Source organism: Trachypithecus francoisi, unplaced genomic scaffold (assembly GCF_009764315.1).
Source record: "Trachypithecus francoisi isolate TF-2019V2 unplaced genomic scaffold, Tfra_2.0 Lachesis_group18, whole genome shotgun sequence".
Classification (NCBI taxonomy): domain Eukaryota; kingdom Metazoa; phylum Chordata; class Mammalia; order Primates; family Cercopithecidae; genus Trachypithecus; species Trachypithecus francoisi.
Genome location: NW_022681463.1, coordinates 15,698,972 through 15,714,726, shown reverse-complemented (window position 1 = coordinate 15,714,726; position 15,755 = coordinate 15,698,972).

Below are 15,755 nucleotides of genomic sequence, written 5' to 3'. Positions count from 1 at the left end.
CACTGTAACCTCGACCTCCCAGACTCAAAGCAGTCCTCCTGCCTCAACCTTTCAAGTAGATGGGACTACAGGCGCAGACCACCACTCCTGGCTTAGTTTGTTTTAATACATGTATTAGTTTGCAAGGGCTGCCATAATCAAGTACCACAGACTGGGTGCCTTAGACAACCGAAATGTATTTTCTTATGTTCTGGATGCTAGAAGTCCAAGCACAAAGTGTCTGCAGGTCTGGTTTCTCCTGAGGCCTCGCTCCTGGGCTTGCAGACAGCCACCTTCTCCCTGTCCCTGTGCCTTCACATGGTCTTTTCTCCATGTATGCACATCCCTGGTATCTCTTCGTGTGTCCAAATTTCCTCCTATGAGGACACCAGTCAGACTGATAGAGCCCACCTGTAATACATATGACCCCATTTAACCTGAGCCACCTCTTTGCAGGCCCTATCTTCAAACACAGTCACATTTGGAAATACTGGGAGTTAGGGCTTCAAATACGAATTTTCGAAGGACACAATTTGGCCCATAATAATGCACTTCCTTCTAAAGATGCGGTATTAACCGAGAACAGCAGGGTTCTTTTTTTCTTTACCAGAATCCTTTTGGCAGTAAAGTCACAACCATCCAATGACTAAAGCGCCACAGGGAATTCACTCTAGGATCCCTGTTATGTCGGTGACCCCCGCCAGAAGGAACTCAGTGTCTAGGGTCTGGGGTGGCACTCCTCTGACCAGGGCCCCCACACCTGACAGACAAAGCCTGGAGATTAAAAAGGCAACAAGGGTATCGGCGCCATGACAAGGCCTCTGCAAGCAACTGCAGAATTATACCCCACAGGGGATAAAGGGTTTTTTCCTGGGCTTGGTTTATGTTCTGTAATTAGGTAATTGTTTTATTTGAGAAGTCTTGCTTTTGATATAACCAAAACTGCTCAGGAAAAAAAAAAAAAACAGTGGGCTTGAGGGGGTGGATGCAATGGCTCATGCCTGTAATTCTAGCACTTTGGGAGGCTGAGGTAGGAGGATTGCTTGAGCCCAAGAGTTCGAGACTGGCCTGGGCAACAAAGTGAGACCCCACTACTACAAAAAAAAAAAAAAAAATCGGCATGGTTGCATGTGCCTGTGGTCCCAGTACACAGGAGTCTGAGACAGGAGGATCACTTGAGCCCAGGAAGTGAAGGCTGCAGTGAGCCCTGATTGCACCACTGCACTCCAACCTGGGCGACAGAGTGAGATCCTGCCTCAAAAAAAAAAAAAAAAAAAAAAATCTCAAAACTATCTCAAAAAAAAAAAAAAATACAAAAACTAGCCAGGCGTGATGGTGGGCACCTGTAATCCCAGCTATTCGGAAGGCTGAGGAAAGAGAATCGCTTGAACCCAGGAGGCAGAGGTTGCAATGAGCCAGGATTGCGCCACTGCACTCCAGCCTGGGCGACAGAGCGAAACTCCATCTCAAAAAATACATTTAAAAAAATATAATTAATTCCTTTATTTTGTGAAGAAGAAAGCATGGCTCTAAAAAGTCCTGTTATTTCCTTCAGATATTTTTAGCTCAAAGAGGTCTAGGCCTTGTGAATGGTGTTGACCATGATAAATAAATAGCACTATAATAGGTCACAGGTCATTAATTTCTCCGAAAAGAATTAAATATGAAATATAAGTTGGAAATGATATATTTAAGGATTAGAGTCCACTTTTTAAAAGGTTTTTACTGATAACTTACAATTAATGACATTGTATACATTCGAATTTAAATCAGGTTTAAAAAGTATGCTAAACGTTTTGGGGTTAGCATTATTATCAAAGAAAATCATAGGCTGTCCAGGTCAGAGAGAACAAGGCTCCTCTGGCTCATGCTAAAGTCAGACAAGTTGTGCCACAGTTGACTAGGACCATTTCATAGACAGTGGTGAACTGAGGCAGTGACTCTGTTGACTGGGAATGGCTCATAGCCAACTCTAAGCTGAGGTACTGATGCTGGCATGAGCCACACTGCAAGGCACTGCTGCCGGCTTCCTGCTTCAGCAGTGCCAAGGGAAAGGAGCTGGGGACTTAGAACTCATCCCAAGACACCGCCGTGGGGCCACAGCCACACTACAGGTCCTCTCTCAGGTGGCCACCACTGCCAGGACCCAGAGCCACCTTCCAGACTTGGCCACTCCTCTGCTCTGGATGATGTGACTTGGAAGAACTTTGCCATCCCCTTGAGGAGAGGAGACGTGCTGACACACTGTGACACTACAGAAGTGAAGTGGCACAATCTTCTTTCCGGACATCAGTAACCCAGATGGAAGGACTGGGAACACCTGGGTGCAGTGGGTTCACTTCACGCTGGGGACATGTGAATAGGTTGTTGCTGGAATTGCACAAACTAGCTCCAGCAAAAATCCCTTCCTACTTTGGCAAACATGCTGGCAGCCAGTGACAACTAGATGCAGAGATGTGTGTTTGGGTTAGCTTTCATCATTCCAGAGCCATCCACCGCCTTCGTCAACCTCCTGCCCAACATATCTGTGGCGTGTGTGCATGAATGTGCACTCGTGTGTGCGTGTGGGAGTGTGTGTAAAGTGCAAGTGGAGGTGGCATGAAGGGACACACGCTGTAGTGTCAGCTGAGGGTGTCACTCTGGCTCTAGGACCCCTGAGCATCTCAACATAGAGCCCTGGGCCAGAGGAATGTCTCCTATACTGCACTCCTAATACTTTAGAACACTGACGTTTGCCAGCTCTCCTCCCATCTCAAATATCATGCATATTATTGTCTACCTCTGCTGGTCTGTCCTCCAAAATACATCACAAACTTCTCAAAGGCAGGAAGGGCCCCTTCTATTCATCTCTGGTTCACACCCAGGGCATAACAGTGCTTTGCACGTAGGAGGCGCATATTTATTGACTGAAACTAGGACTTTAGATGAGAAGTGATACTGATTTTAAATCTCTCAATCGTTGTTTAATAGGATGATTTAAAGACACCATTTCAATATTTTGTTTAGCTCTCAGACTCTAGGATGTGCTATCTTGATTCCGTAAAATTATGTGTTTTACTGTGTGTCCACAACATCGCCTCGTACGCTTGTTCTACGTTCACTGACAGTTGTTAAAACAAATCAGCACCGGCAGAACTTGGCCCGCTCCTCTCCACACTTAGCTGAACCATTACCCATGGAACCAGCCCAAACAGAAAGCTACAAAGAGGCTAATTGAAATCAGAATGCTGGGTCACTTCTCATTCAAGCAAAACAGATGGCCCTCCTTGCCACACTTCTGTCAAACTTGAGGGGGAATGATTAAAAGCATTTTCAACTCCCACACACGCTGACTGGGCTCCGTAAAGGAATTATACATAGCTATTGAAATGTGGGGAGAGAGGTTCTTTCAAAAATCAAAGCTTGCTTTCCTTTCTTTCGAAGGTTTAAGGAAAAGCATTTTAATGGGGATATTCAGTGGCTAAGGCTTCAACTTAGATTCTGAATATTTTATTTATATTTATTTTAATTCAATTTTTCCTTTGGAATAGGTAAAATTCAAAATGCGCAAAAGAATAAAGAAAAAACTAAGACCCTAGTCATGTCCAAATCACCGAGGCCTCTTCCCTGGAGACAGCCACTGTTAACCGTCTTCTAGGTATCTTTCCAGAAATTGAACCTTCTTTTTTTTTTTTTTTTTTTTTTTTGAGACGGAGTTTCACTCTTGTTGCCCAGGCTGGAGTGCAGTGGCGTGATCTCAGCTCACCACAACCTCTACCTCCCAGGTTCAAGCAATTCTCCTGCCTCAGCCTCCCGAGTAGCTGGGATTACAGGCATGCGCCACCATGCCTGGCTAATTTTGTATTTTTAGTAGAGACAGGGTTTCTCCATGTTGGTCAGGCTGGTCTCAAACTCCTGACCTCAGGCGATCCGCCCGGCTCAGCCTCCCAAAATGCTGGGATTACAGGCGTGAGCCACCGCGTCTGGCCCTGGGTTGTTTTTACATTGCTTTTCAGAGATCATTAATGAGGCGCCACATTTCTGGGTAGCAACGGACGAAATTAGATGATGCATTGATTAGTTGGGTTCTGACAATGCGTTTATTGGAGACGCTGTCATTATGTACTAACTGGGTGGTTGAGATATGGAGCAATGGTTTCCTCTTCACATTTCTGTAGACACTCATTTCTTTCCCCCAACAGGTCCTAAGAGGTGGCTTATGCTACTGTACATATTTATTAAGTATTACAGAGGCATCATGTAGTAACACTGTCAGCAATGCTTTGTATTAATGTGCTGAACATCCTTTACGTGGTAAGAACACAATATCCACAGCTGCCTCTAAAAAACCCACACACCAGCTGGGCATGGTGGCTCACACCTGTAATCCCAGCACTTTGGGAGGCCGAGGCAGGAGGATCACTTGAGGCCAGGATTTCAAAACCAGCCTGTGCAACATGGTGAGACTCAGTCTTTATAAAAACTTTAAAAAAAAAAAAGCCAGGTGTGGTGGTACAGGCCTGTAGTCCCAGCTACTTGGGAGGCTGAGGTGGGCAGATTGCTTGAGTCCAGGAGTTCAAGACTAGCCCAGACAACAAAGGGAGATCCCATCTCTACAAAAAATTTTTAAAATTAGCCAGGTGTGGTGGTGCAGGCCCATAGTACCAGCTACTCAGGAGGCTGAGACAGGAGGATCACTTGTTCCTGGGAGGTTGAAGCTGCCGTGAGCTGTGATGGCACCACTGCACTCCAGCCTGGGTGACAGAGTGAGACCGTGTCTCAAAAAACAACAACAAAAAACAAGCCCACACACTAGTTTTGAAACTAAATATCATTAATACTGTCATTAAATAGGAATCCAAATAAGAGGGTTTCAAGGACCTAAGTTAAAAATGGCCCCGCTGAGCACAGGTTGGGGAGATTCCTAACCCTATCCCTAACCCGAACCCAACAAAAGGGCCTTGCCTTCAAACCAGCCCAGGCTGGCTGCCCCAGAGCCAGCAAAGGAGCCATTGCCCTGCTTCCTGGTGAGTGGAGGACAGAGCCCCCTCCAGGGAGCTGCCTCGAGGGTGCTGAGAAGGACCTGTCCTCTCCGCCTGTCCACACTCATTCTCTGATTTTTTTGTTTTTAATATAAAAAGAAGCTTCTCGTTCCACTGTTACTCATAGGGTTTAAAAAACTGCCCTGATTATGACAGAGTTCGAAAAGAAAAAAAAAATTCACACTGGGGTGGAAATAAACCTCAGGGTGACTTCTCCTGAAATGCAGTTTTTCAGATGAGACTAGGGGCTGGGGGAGGAAGCTCCAGGACAGCGTCCCTCTTGGGAGAAAAACTGGAAGGCCCGTGCCCATACAGACAGGCACCTGTACATCACAGTCAGACACCGAGTTGCTTTTTTTTTTTTTTTTAGACAGAATTTCGCTCTTGTTGCCCAGGCTAGAGTGCAGTGGCATGATCTCAGCTCACTGTAACCTCCGCCTCCGAGGTTCAAGCAATTCTCCTGCCTCAGCCTCCTGAGTAGCTGGGGCGGGGCCGGGCGCATCCGCACCTCAGGCTTGGGCATGGGCATCCCATGCAGGCTCCAGGTTCCAGCAATGCCCCTACAACATCCTCCTGTGCCCCCAGGATGGCCCCGGGAGGCAAAGGCGCCTCCTCATGCTGGCTCAAGGGCGGCATTGGTGGAGGCTGCTCTGGGGAGAGGCCAACCCAGCACCCCAGCGCCCAGGGGTTGCCTCGCCCTGTTTTCCTGGGCAAGCATGGTCCGGGTTATTACCTCACATAGAAACGGAAGGAGATGCAGCCTATTTTCAAAGCTCTGAAGAATCTGTGAAATCTGCTTTCATCCTTTCTTACGTTACATTCAGATATTTCATCTTTAGGTTGCTATAGTGACATGTGAATAAATATATGTGAAATACTGTGGGCAAGCAACAAGCAGTGGAAAGAGAATTGGGTAGAGATGCCACTTACAATAAGCCTGGACTACCTGCGACCCTCATCACGTTCTAGTCACACAGACATAATGCTTTGGCATTGGCAATATTTACGTTGATTTTACCAGATTTGCTATAATATTTAGATTTTCTATACATTATAAAGAGTAACTTATTTTTCTTTATTTTCCCCAATCATAATGGGACCATATGGGCAGGACGGAAATTGTCAGAGGGCGTGACTCACTGGCAGAGGGGAGGGTATCTCCCCCAATCTTGCTCCCAGGTGGCTCAGCAGGAGTAGTTCATTCTGAGGGTGCAAGTGCTGATTGGGGGTTGAGAGGGAGCCTGAATCCCTTCCAACCAGAGGAAAGGATGGTTTTACTGTGGAAACCAGTTTGGAGGTTGACCTCATAGACTGAGAGCTGCTGGTTGAGAAGCTCAGCTCCACGGGTTTGCTGCTGAACATTTGAAAACACCAAACACAGGAGAGGACGCGGCAGTTGAAGGGTGACCTAGGACGAAGTGTGGGGAGGCCAAGGGAAGGCAGCGAACTGGTCTCCTTTCTGAAGCCATCGGCCGGCCTCCCTGCCATTGCGCCTCTTGCTCTAGGAAAATAGGAAAAAGCCAAGTGGCCTCTTTTTTTTTTTTTCTTCCCAGTGTCTCGCTCTGTTTTAACAGCCCGGGCTGGAGTGCAGTGGTGTGATCTCCGCTCACGGCAACCTCCGCCTCCTGGGTTCAAGCGATTCTCCTGCCTCAGCTGCCTGAGTAGCTGGGGTTACAGGCACCTGTCACAACACCCGGCTAATTTTTTTTGAATTTTTAGTGGAGACGGGATTTCATCATCTTGGCCAGGCTGTTCTTGAACTCCTGACCTCAGGTGATCTGCCTGCCTCGGCCTCCCAAAGTGCTGGGATTGCAGGTGTGAGCCACCAGGCCCAGCTGGAAAAGCCAAGTGGCCTCTTGATTGAAGTGGGCAGAGCCCTCAGTTCCTATGGCTTGTTTTCTGGTCTGCACTGGGTGGAGCAGGAAGCCAACAGTACCATTGTCTGTGAATGCCCCAGAAGCCCCTAAGGGCAAAGGTTCCCAGTGGATGGGATGCCATGGGGGACATTCCAGAACTCTCTATGGGCAGTTTGAGACCAGCCTGGGCACTATAGCAACTGTCCTGCTGGCACACAAACCCTCCTGCCTCCAAACAGAATTTGATGGGCCCCTTGGCAAAGGCAGGTTTTAGAACCTACTCGGGGACTGGGGCGCAAGGAGAGCCTGAGCCAGGCCAAGCCTCCTGGGGGAACATGGCTGAAGCAAGACCTACAGATATCGCCCCGAGGTGGGAGCCCGCGTTCAGAAGCGGCAGATCCAAGTCCCTGTGTGGCTGAGGAGAGGACATCCTGCTGGCAACGTGGTGCTTACCTGTGGGCCCACTGGCAGCGTGACTTTGTAATTTCTTGGGCTTTCTGGAAGGTTTTGAGGTGCTGTTCCTGGGCTCCGGTGACCAGCTATTCTCCTAGGGAAGGATGGCCCAGCTTATTGTTCAGTTCACATAGAAACGTAGGGTGGTCTACGGAGTAAATGCAACTTCCCCGCTTTCTCCCTGCCCTATCTTTCTCCCCTTCACATTTCCCAGAGAAAGAGCCAGCCACAGAAGGACCCAGAACTCCACAATTGTTACATAATCAAAGCACGTTACTCCAAAGGAGACCAGAACCCAGCTCTCCTCCCTACCACCCCAACCCCAGCTAGTCATTTCTTTTTTTTTTTAACAGATAATTGCAGATCTATATGCAGTTATAAGAAATAATAGAGGCTGCACACAGTCACTCATGCCTATAATCCCAGCACTTTGAGAGGCTAAGGTGGGAGGATCACTTGAGGCCAGGAGTTTGAGACCAGCCTGGGCAATATAGCAAGACCCCATCTCTACAAAAAATAAAATAATTAGCTGGACGTGGTGGTGAGCACCTGTAGTCCCAGCTACTCTGGAAACTGGGGTAAGAGAATTGCTTGAGCCCAGGAGTTAGAGGCTGCAGTGAGCTATGATTGCATCACTGTGCTCCAGTCTAGGTGACAGAGCGAGATCTTGTAATCTTGTAAATACATAAAAAGAGCACATTCTATGGCTTAGCCCAAGAACTATTACACACAACGAATAACTTGTTGGGACGAGCCATTGCCACATTGGCAGGGTCTTCCCGGCCTCTGCTTGGGTGTTCTTATTTGTGGGCCTATCAGTTAATATGCTTTTGGAAAATTCTGGGATTTATTTGACTAGAGAAAACGGTAAAGGTCTAGGGTCGATGTTAATTGTGTCCCCTCCAAAAAAGATATGTTGAAGTCCTAACCCCCCAGTACCTCTGAACATGACATCATTTGGAAATAGGGTCTTTGCAGCTGTAATTAGCTAAGATGAGGTCATACTGGAGTGGAACAAGTTCCTAATTCAAGATGACTGGTGTCCTTATAAGAAAAGGAGAATGCTGTATGACAGCTAAGACAGAGATCGGAGCCGTGCAGCTGCATGCCGAAGCAGGCCAAGGATTGCCAGCAAACCATGAGAGGCTGGAAGAAGAGAGAAGGATCTTTCCCTACTGATTTCACAGGGAGCATGGCCCTTGATCTCAGGACCTTGACCCCAGCACTGTGAACGAATCAATCTGTTGTTAAGCCACACAATGCTGGTATTTTGTACAGCAGCCCTCGGAAACTCATACAGCAGGCAACCAATCATGTCCCAGGTCTAGTAAGTAATGAAATACACTCTGACGTGGGGATAGAATTGAAATAAAAATATCCATCTGAGGGAGCTCTAGAGCCTTCGCTTCCTGAGTCCTAATTTGACTGTAACCTAGAGGATGGACAAATAATAGCTGTTTTCAGGACAGGACTCTTAACCTCCTTTCAGTGGTTTTGATTATTTTTAGTTTCTGTTCTATTGACATTTGGATTCTGAGCACAGATGCCTTTATTGCACTGAATGCCTTTGACCTGAGGTGGGTTTTAGCTGAAAGTGCGGGATTCTGAGTGAGACAAGACTGAATGACCCGTTAACCAAGGCAGACCATTCTCCTAGTCGGGGCCAGGTGCTGGGGACAGTGTGACAAGAGCTTGAATGAAGACAACTTGCCCTCCCTGCCTGCAAAATTTCACAATGAGACAGGAATCCTTATTTTGTATTTTTTCAGGGGGCAGGAAGCTGCGAAATATGCTGTCCTCTGGAAATCGCTATCTGGACCAACAACGTAGAAGTTCCCTCAACCTATCCCTGACTTCCTGCTGCACCTCTGAGCTCTTTGGCTTTTGTAGACATTCGCTTCTTGGAACTCTGCTGACTCTGTGGGTCCCCAGGTGTCACCTGAGAACTGGTTAGAAACTCAAAGTCTCAGGCCCTCCCCAGACCTGAATCAGCTCTGCAGGTGGGGACAGCAGTCTGGCTTTTGAGAAGCCATGGGGCGATTCTGATGCCCACTCCTGCCGTTTGCTTCTGTGTTTACTCCCCACTACAGAAACGAGGAGCCCACGGATGCTTGAGCACCAAAGCTTCGATCACGGCTGCCCATGGCTCTGCACTGTCTTAATTCTTCCCTGCTTTTTCACTATGTCCTGTCCGGGCTCATTCCTCCTTTATCCCCCTGTTTGCATGTGTGTCTGCATGCATTCATTCATTCATCCATTCATTCATTCAGCAGGCTCTAGAAAAGGATATCCTATAGTAACCACGGTGGATGAGTCTAGATGGGTCTGCAGCTCTGAACGTGTGTTGGTTAAGCTCCAAGGAGCAAATAAATATATATATTTCTGGGAAAGAGGGAAACGAAGCAATGAAAAGTAAGAGAAGGAAACTGTTCCAACACCTTGGCTCCATGGGGCCTCAGGACGAGTGACTCCCAGCAGCTCCCGTACAGTATCAGGCATCCTTTGCCACTGGCTCTAGGAACCCCGGCACACGCGTGTCTCGGCTTCTACTGTGACTACTTCTGCTTCTCCTCGGTGTTGCTGCTTCCCGCTAGGTTTGGTTGCCACGAGGAGGGTATGTCCTGGATTTTCTTGTTTTCTTTCAGTTCTGGCTGCCAATACCAAGTTCCTCCTCTCCATCTCACATTCAAAGAGCACACAGAGAGGCTCTAATTGGGTCTTTCTACGTCCTGTTTCTGTACAGAGCTCTTGCATTTGGGTGGGGCCTTTACACCGTGACCAGCCTAAGATCAGCACCAGTCCCTGGTCCAATCAGCTGTGGCCAAGGCCCTTGAAGCCACAGGCAAGACGCTCCTGACAGTTGCGTGGTTTACAGAGGTTTCTGGGTGTGATGGGGCTCAGGCAACATCAGCCCCCAATCTGGGTAAGAAGAGAAGTCTGGAAAGAAGATACAGCTTCGAATAAGTGGTGGTATGCAATGCCTCAAGTGTGGTAACACTGCTCAGAGAAAGTGAGTAGAGAGAGTGGAAAAGTGGAGCCCCTAGGATCACCAGCTTAACCCATGGGATGAAGGTCATTAGGAGAATGACCTTCCTTCATTAGATGAAGGTCATTAGGAGAATAGAGCAACTAACCTTTATTGAGCACCTACTATGTGCCAGGCTGTATGTCTTGGTGCTTTACATACCTTACTTTATTTATTTATTTATTTATTTATTTATTTCTGTTTGAGACAGGGTCTCACTCTCACCCAAGCTGGAGTGCAGTGGTGCAATGAATGCTCACAGCAGCCTCAACCTCCTGGGTTCAAGTGATCCTCCCACCTCAGTTCCCAAGTAGCTGGAACTACAGGCTGTGCCACCACACCCAGCTAAGTTTTTCTATTTTTTTTGTAGAGATGGGGTCTTGCTATGCTGTCCAGGCTGGTCTCAAACCCCTGGTATCAGCTTGGCCTCCCAAAGTGCTGGGATCACAGGCATGAACTACCACACCCAGCCAATTTATTCTTAAAATAGCACTGCAAGCTACGTATTATTACTATCCCAAATTTGCCAATGAGAAGGCCGACCAAGCTCACAGAGATCAAGGTCATATCACTTGTAAAGGGCAGAGCTGGGATTTCTACAGCTTTGTCCAACTTCAACAGCTTTGTCCAATCTCCAATAGCTTTTTACTCTTCCTACCATATAGGAACCACATTGTAGAGATGGGGTTTCTCCATGTTGGTCAGGCTTATCTCAAACTCCCAACCTCAGGTGATCCACCCGCCTCAGCCTCCCAAAGTACTGGGATTACAGATGTGAGCCACCGCACCTGCCCACCCCATGCTACCAACTTCTAATCACAATAGCTATTGACTCTGTACTTGTGTGTTCCATTCTGTATGTGAGTGGAATGTGGTGAAGGTGACCCCTCCCTGGGCCAGTGGTTCCTCTCCCTTTTCACCTGGTCACCACCACTCATAGAAGCAGGACCAGTAAGGGACTTCAGTTTAGAAAACCAAACAAGACAGATTATAGGAATAGCAGATGTAGAGAAAAAACACTACCTCTGGGGCCGAGGCAAAATATTCAAGGAAGACAAGCTTGGAAGAAGGCTCCCCTCCAAGGCTGAGATGCACATCGTTGATGAAAGATGTGGCCACTGGATGGGATAAGAGTTTGCTGAGGTGCTGCAGACCACGGCTGACAAGCAGAAAACCACCTGCTAGGCCCTGGGGAAACTTTCCAGGAAGCCTCCTGTTGGGGTGACAGTGAACCTTCCAGGAGGGTTCACATCTCCAGGTCTGCCACTGGCCCCACCAGCTGCTGTATTGCAGGAGCAAGAGGAAAAACACTGGGACCAGGAAGAAATCCTCTGCCACCTGCAATGTCCCTCAAGGGCTGGATACTGACAAAACATAACATCGTGGCAGGTGGCAAGGGAGGCATGTTTACAGAGTTCATCTCTGATGCCACCAGCAGGGCCAGGAGGGGTGGATCTGGAGCTTGGAGACCATACATCAATAACTGGTTCAAATGGGACACTCCACAGTGGAAGAGCCAGTCCAACTAGACACGTGACCTGTGAAAGTGCACGCATGGCAGAGTTCCAGTGACAACGCTCTACGGAGAACTCTCACTCATCTCTAGCCCTGTCTGTTCACCCAAGTTCTATTCCAGGCTGGAAGCTGCTGCTTTCTCTGAAGATCCTCTGGTTCACAGCCAAATGTTTGGACCTCCGATTCACAGAGTTTAGTTCGTTCCACTCCCATCGTCTGTATATGGAAGGCCCTTCTCTTCTTTTATTTTAATTGTCTCTTAGTCTCCAAACTCCGCTCCCATTTCTACTCTATTACCCCGTCTCCTGGCGTGTGTTCTGTGTATGCGCTTGGACATGTACAGAATTCCGAAAAAGACTTAGCATTGTTTTGTGTATGTAGCATACACACGTTTACATCCACACAGTGTTGGGCTTTGGGTCTCATTCTGTGTCTGTCTTTTCTCATCCGCAGTATGTTTTTAATATCTAGCCATGTGGCCATACACGCCTCTTGTTCATTGCTAACTGCTGCCTAGCCCTCCCCAAGGAAGCACCAGAGACAGTTTATTTCTCCTTTCCTCCACTTCACCTTACAAGACTGACTCTAAGAGCCCAGCTACCACAAACGGCCAGGATGCACATCCCTGTACACATTCTCCTGCAGACCTGGCTATACGTTTCTCAGCGTTACACCCGGGGATGGCTGGGTCATGGGGCATGCACAGATGAATTTCACTGAGATCTGCTAGGCTGTTCCCCAGAAGACTACACAGTCTGCACTCCCATCTGTAGTGTATAATAATATCCATTTTCCTACATCCTTGTCAACAATTGCTATCATCTGATTTTCTAATTTTTCCTCTGTCGTGGGTGTAAAGTGGTAGCTCATTGTTTTCTATAATTTGCATTTCTCTAATAGTGAGGTTGAACACTTCTTCATATTTTTGCCCTATTTTTCTACTGGGCTCCAGACAATGTCTTTGTTTTCTAGATGATTTCCTTGTATATTCTAGATGAGGTGTTGATATAGTTATCTATAAAGAGTCCAGGTTGTAGATAATTTAGGCTTTGCAGACCAGAAGTTCTCTGATGCACCAACTCAGCTCTGCTATTTCAGCTCAAGAGCAGAGACAGTACATGATGAACGAGCATGGCTGTGTCCAACCAAACTTTTGTTTTGCTTTGCTTATAAAAATAGGTGGAGGGGCCACACTTGGTCAGTAGGCCATGGTTTGCTATTCTTGACAAATCTATCTCACTAGAAGTCCTTGTTGGATTCTGACATTACAATTATCTTCCCCCACTCAGTCTATGGTGTCCTTTGTTGAGCAGAACAATGTAATTTTGACGGACTCAGATTCATCAATTTTTTTGCCTCATAGCTTGTGCCTTCTGAGTTGATTTCAGAAGTCCTTCTCAACCTCAAGATGACAAAATTATTGGGCATGTTTTTCCCTATTGGTTTTATATTTTTACCTTCACATTTAGATCTTGGATTATCCACAACTGACCTTTGCATATGGTGTTTCTTTTTCTCCATAGAGTGAACCAGTTTTCAAAGCACCATCTAGTGAATCACCTGTCCTTCCCACACGGGTTTGTGCTGTTGCCTCTCATAAGTCAACAGATTTGCTTTTGAGCTCTTTACTCTGGTCCACTGGTTTATTTATTGGTTTCTCTGCCAATAGCACATTTTATTATTATTACTATGGCTTTGTAGTATGTCTTCATATCTCACAGTGTGAACCTCTTCATATCTCCTTTCAAAGGCCCATGAAGCCACATCTATTTCAATGATGCAGACTTCTTCATACCTTTTTGGCTGACATTTGGCTGTAAGTCATTTTCAGGAGGAAGGGAATATGAAGTCAGGCAAGTTGCAAGTGGGCCATTCCCCACTGAATGTTGTTTAGCCTCTCTTTCTTTCTTTCTTTCTTTCTTCTTTCTTTCTTCTTTCTTTCTTTCTTTCTTTCTTTCTTTCTTTCTTTCTTTCTTTCTTTCTTCCTTCTTTCTTTTCTTTCCTTCCTTCCTTCTTTCTTTCTTTCTTTCTTCTTCTTTCTTTCTTTCTTTCTTTCTCTTTCTCTTTCTTTCTTTCTTTCTTTCTTTCTTTCTTTCTTTCTTTCTCTTTCTTCTTTCTCCTTCCTTCCTTCCTTCCTTCCCTTCTTTCTTTCTTTCTTTCCTTATTTCTTCTGTTGTTTTTTTTTTTTCTTTTGAGACAGGATCTCAATCTGCTGCCCAGGTTGGAGTGCAGTGGCATGATCATGGCTCACTGCAGCCTCAACCTTCCTGGGCTCAGGTGATCCTCCTACCTCAACCTCCCAAGTAGATGGGCTCTCAGGCATGCACCACCATGCCCAACTAATTTTTGTATTTTTCAGTAGAGACAGGGTTTTGCCATATTGCCCAGGCCGGTCTCAAACTCCTAAGCTCAAGTGATCCACCCACCTCAGCCTCCCATACTGTTACCTGAACACCTGCTGATTCAGGACTCTTGGTTTCAAGAGCCAAAAACCAAATTAAAATGACCTTAATTAAAAAAATGCATACATATTAGTTCAGGCAGCTGGGAAGTTCAATGAATGACGTTATTTGATTAAAGAGTTCAAACAGTATCAATAAGGCTCTCTCCTCTCTTTCTCCATTTTCATCTTTTTTTTTTTTTTGAGACGGAGTCTTGCTCTGTTGCCCAGGCTGGAGTACAGTGGCCAGATCTCAGCTCACTGCAACCTCTGCCTCCCAGGTTCACACCATTCTCCTGCCTCAGCCTCCCAAGTAGCTGGGACCACAGGCACCCGCCACCACGCCCGGCTAGTTTTTTGTATTTTTTTTTTTTTAGTGGAGACGGGGTTTCACTGTGTTAGCCAGAATGGTCTTGATCTCCTGACCTCGTGATCCGCCCATCTCGGCCTCCCAAAGTGCCTGGATTACAGGCTTGAGCCACAGCGCCCGGCCAGTACAAGTATTAAAAGAACTGGCCGGGTGCAGTGGCTCACTGCTGTAATCCCAGCACTTTGAGTGGCCAAGGCGGGTGGATCACTTGAGGTCAGGAATTCGAGACCAGCCTGGCCAATATGGCAAAACCCTGTCTCTACTAAAAATACGCATATTAGCTAGTTATGGTGGCATGTGCTTGTAATCACAGCAACTCGGGAGACTGAGGCTGGAGGATCGCTTGAACCTGGGAGGTGGAGGTTGCAGTGAGCTGAGATGGCGCCACTGCACTCCAGCCTGGGTGACAGAGTGAGACTCTATCTCAGAATAATAGTAATAATAATAATAATAATAATAATTTTTACTTAAAAGTATGTATTCGTTTGTATTACCGCAACAATGCAGCAACGAGGAGCATTCCAAAACTCAGGGGTTTAACACAATAGATATTTATTGCTGCTGATGCCTTTGTGAGTCTGCTGCAGTTTGGCTGACATGGGCTGGGCTGAGCTGCAGGCTCCGCAGCAGGCTGGGCAGCTGGAGCGCTCTCTTTCACTGCAGGGCAACCTCCTCTCCATCATGGGCTCTGCTAGGACATGCTCTTCTCACAGCGATGGCTGCAGGACAAGAGGGCAAGGCTGCGGCTGGAGATGGCACACAGTCACTGGCAGAGCTCAAAGTGGGACAAAGAGGTATATTCTTCCCACACTGAGCTCATGACAAGGATGTGGAGGCAGAGAAGAGGTAAGAACTGGAGGCTTCAATCCAATCCACCACAGGGAAAGTCAAGGCTGACCTTCACCACCTGGGTTTCGAAGTCTTCCATTGTCTGGCCTCGCCCCATCCATCCAACTCAAACGCCTCCCTTGGGGACTTCAGGTTGTCTCAGATCTTGGGAATCTTACAGAAGTCGGACGGGATTGGGCAGTTCCAGCCAGTGAGCAATGTTCCAACAGTAGGCCGGTTTTGCCTGGTCTCTGCTTTCCCACCACAT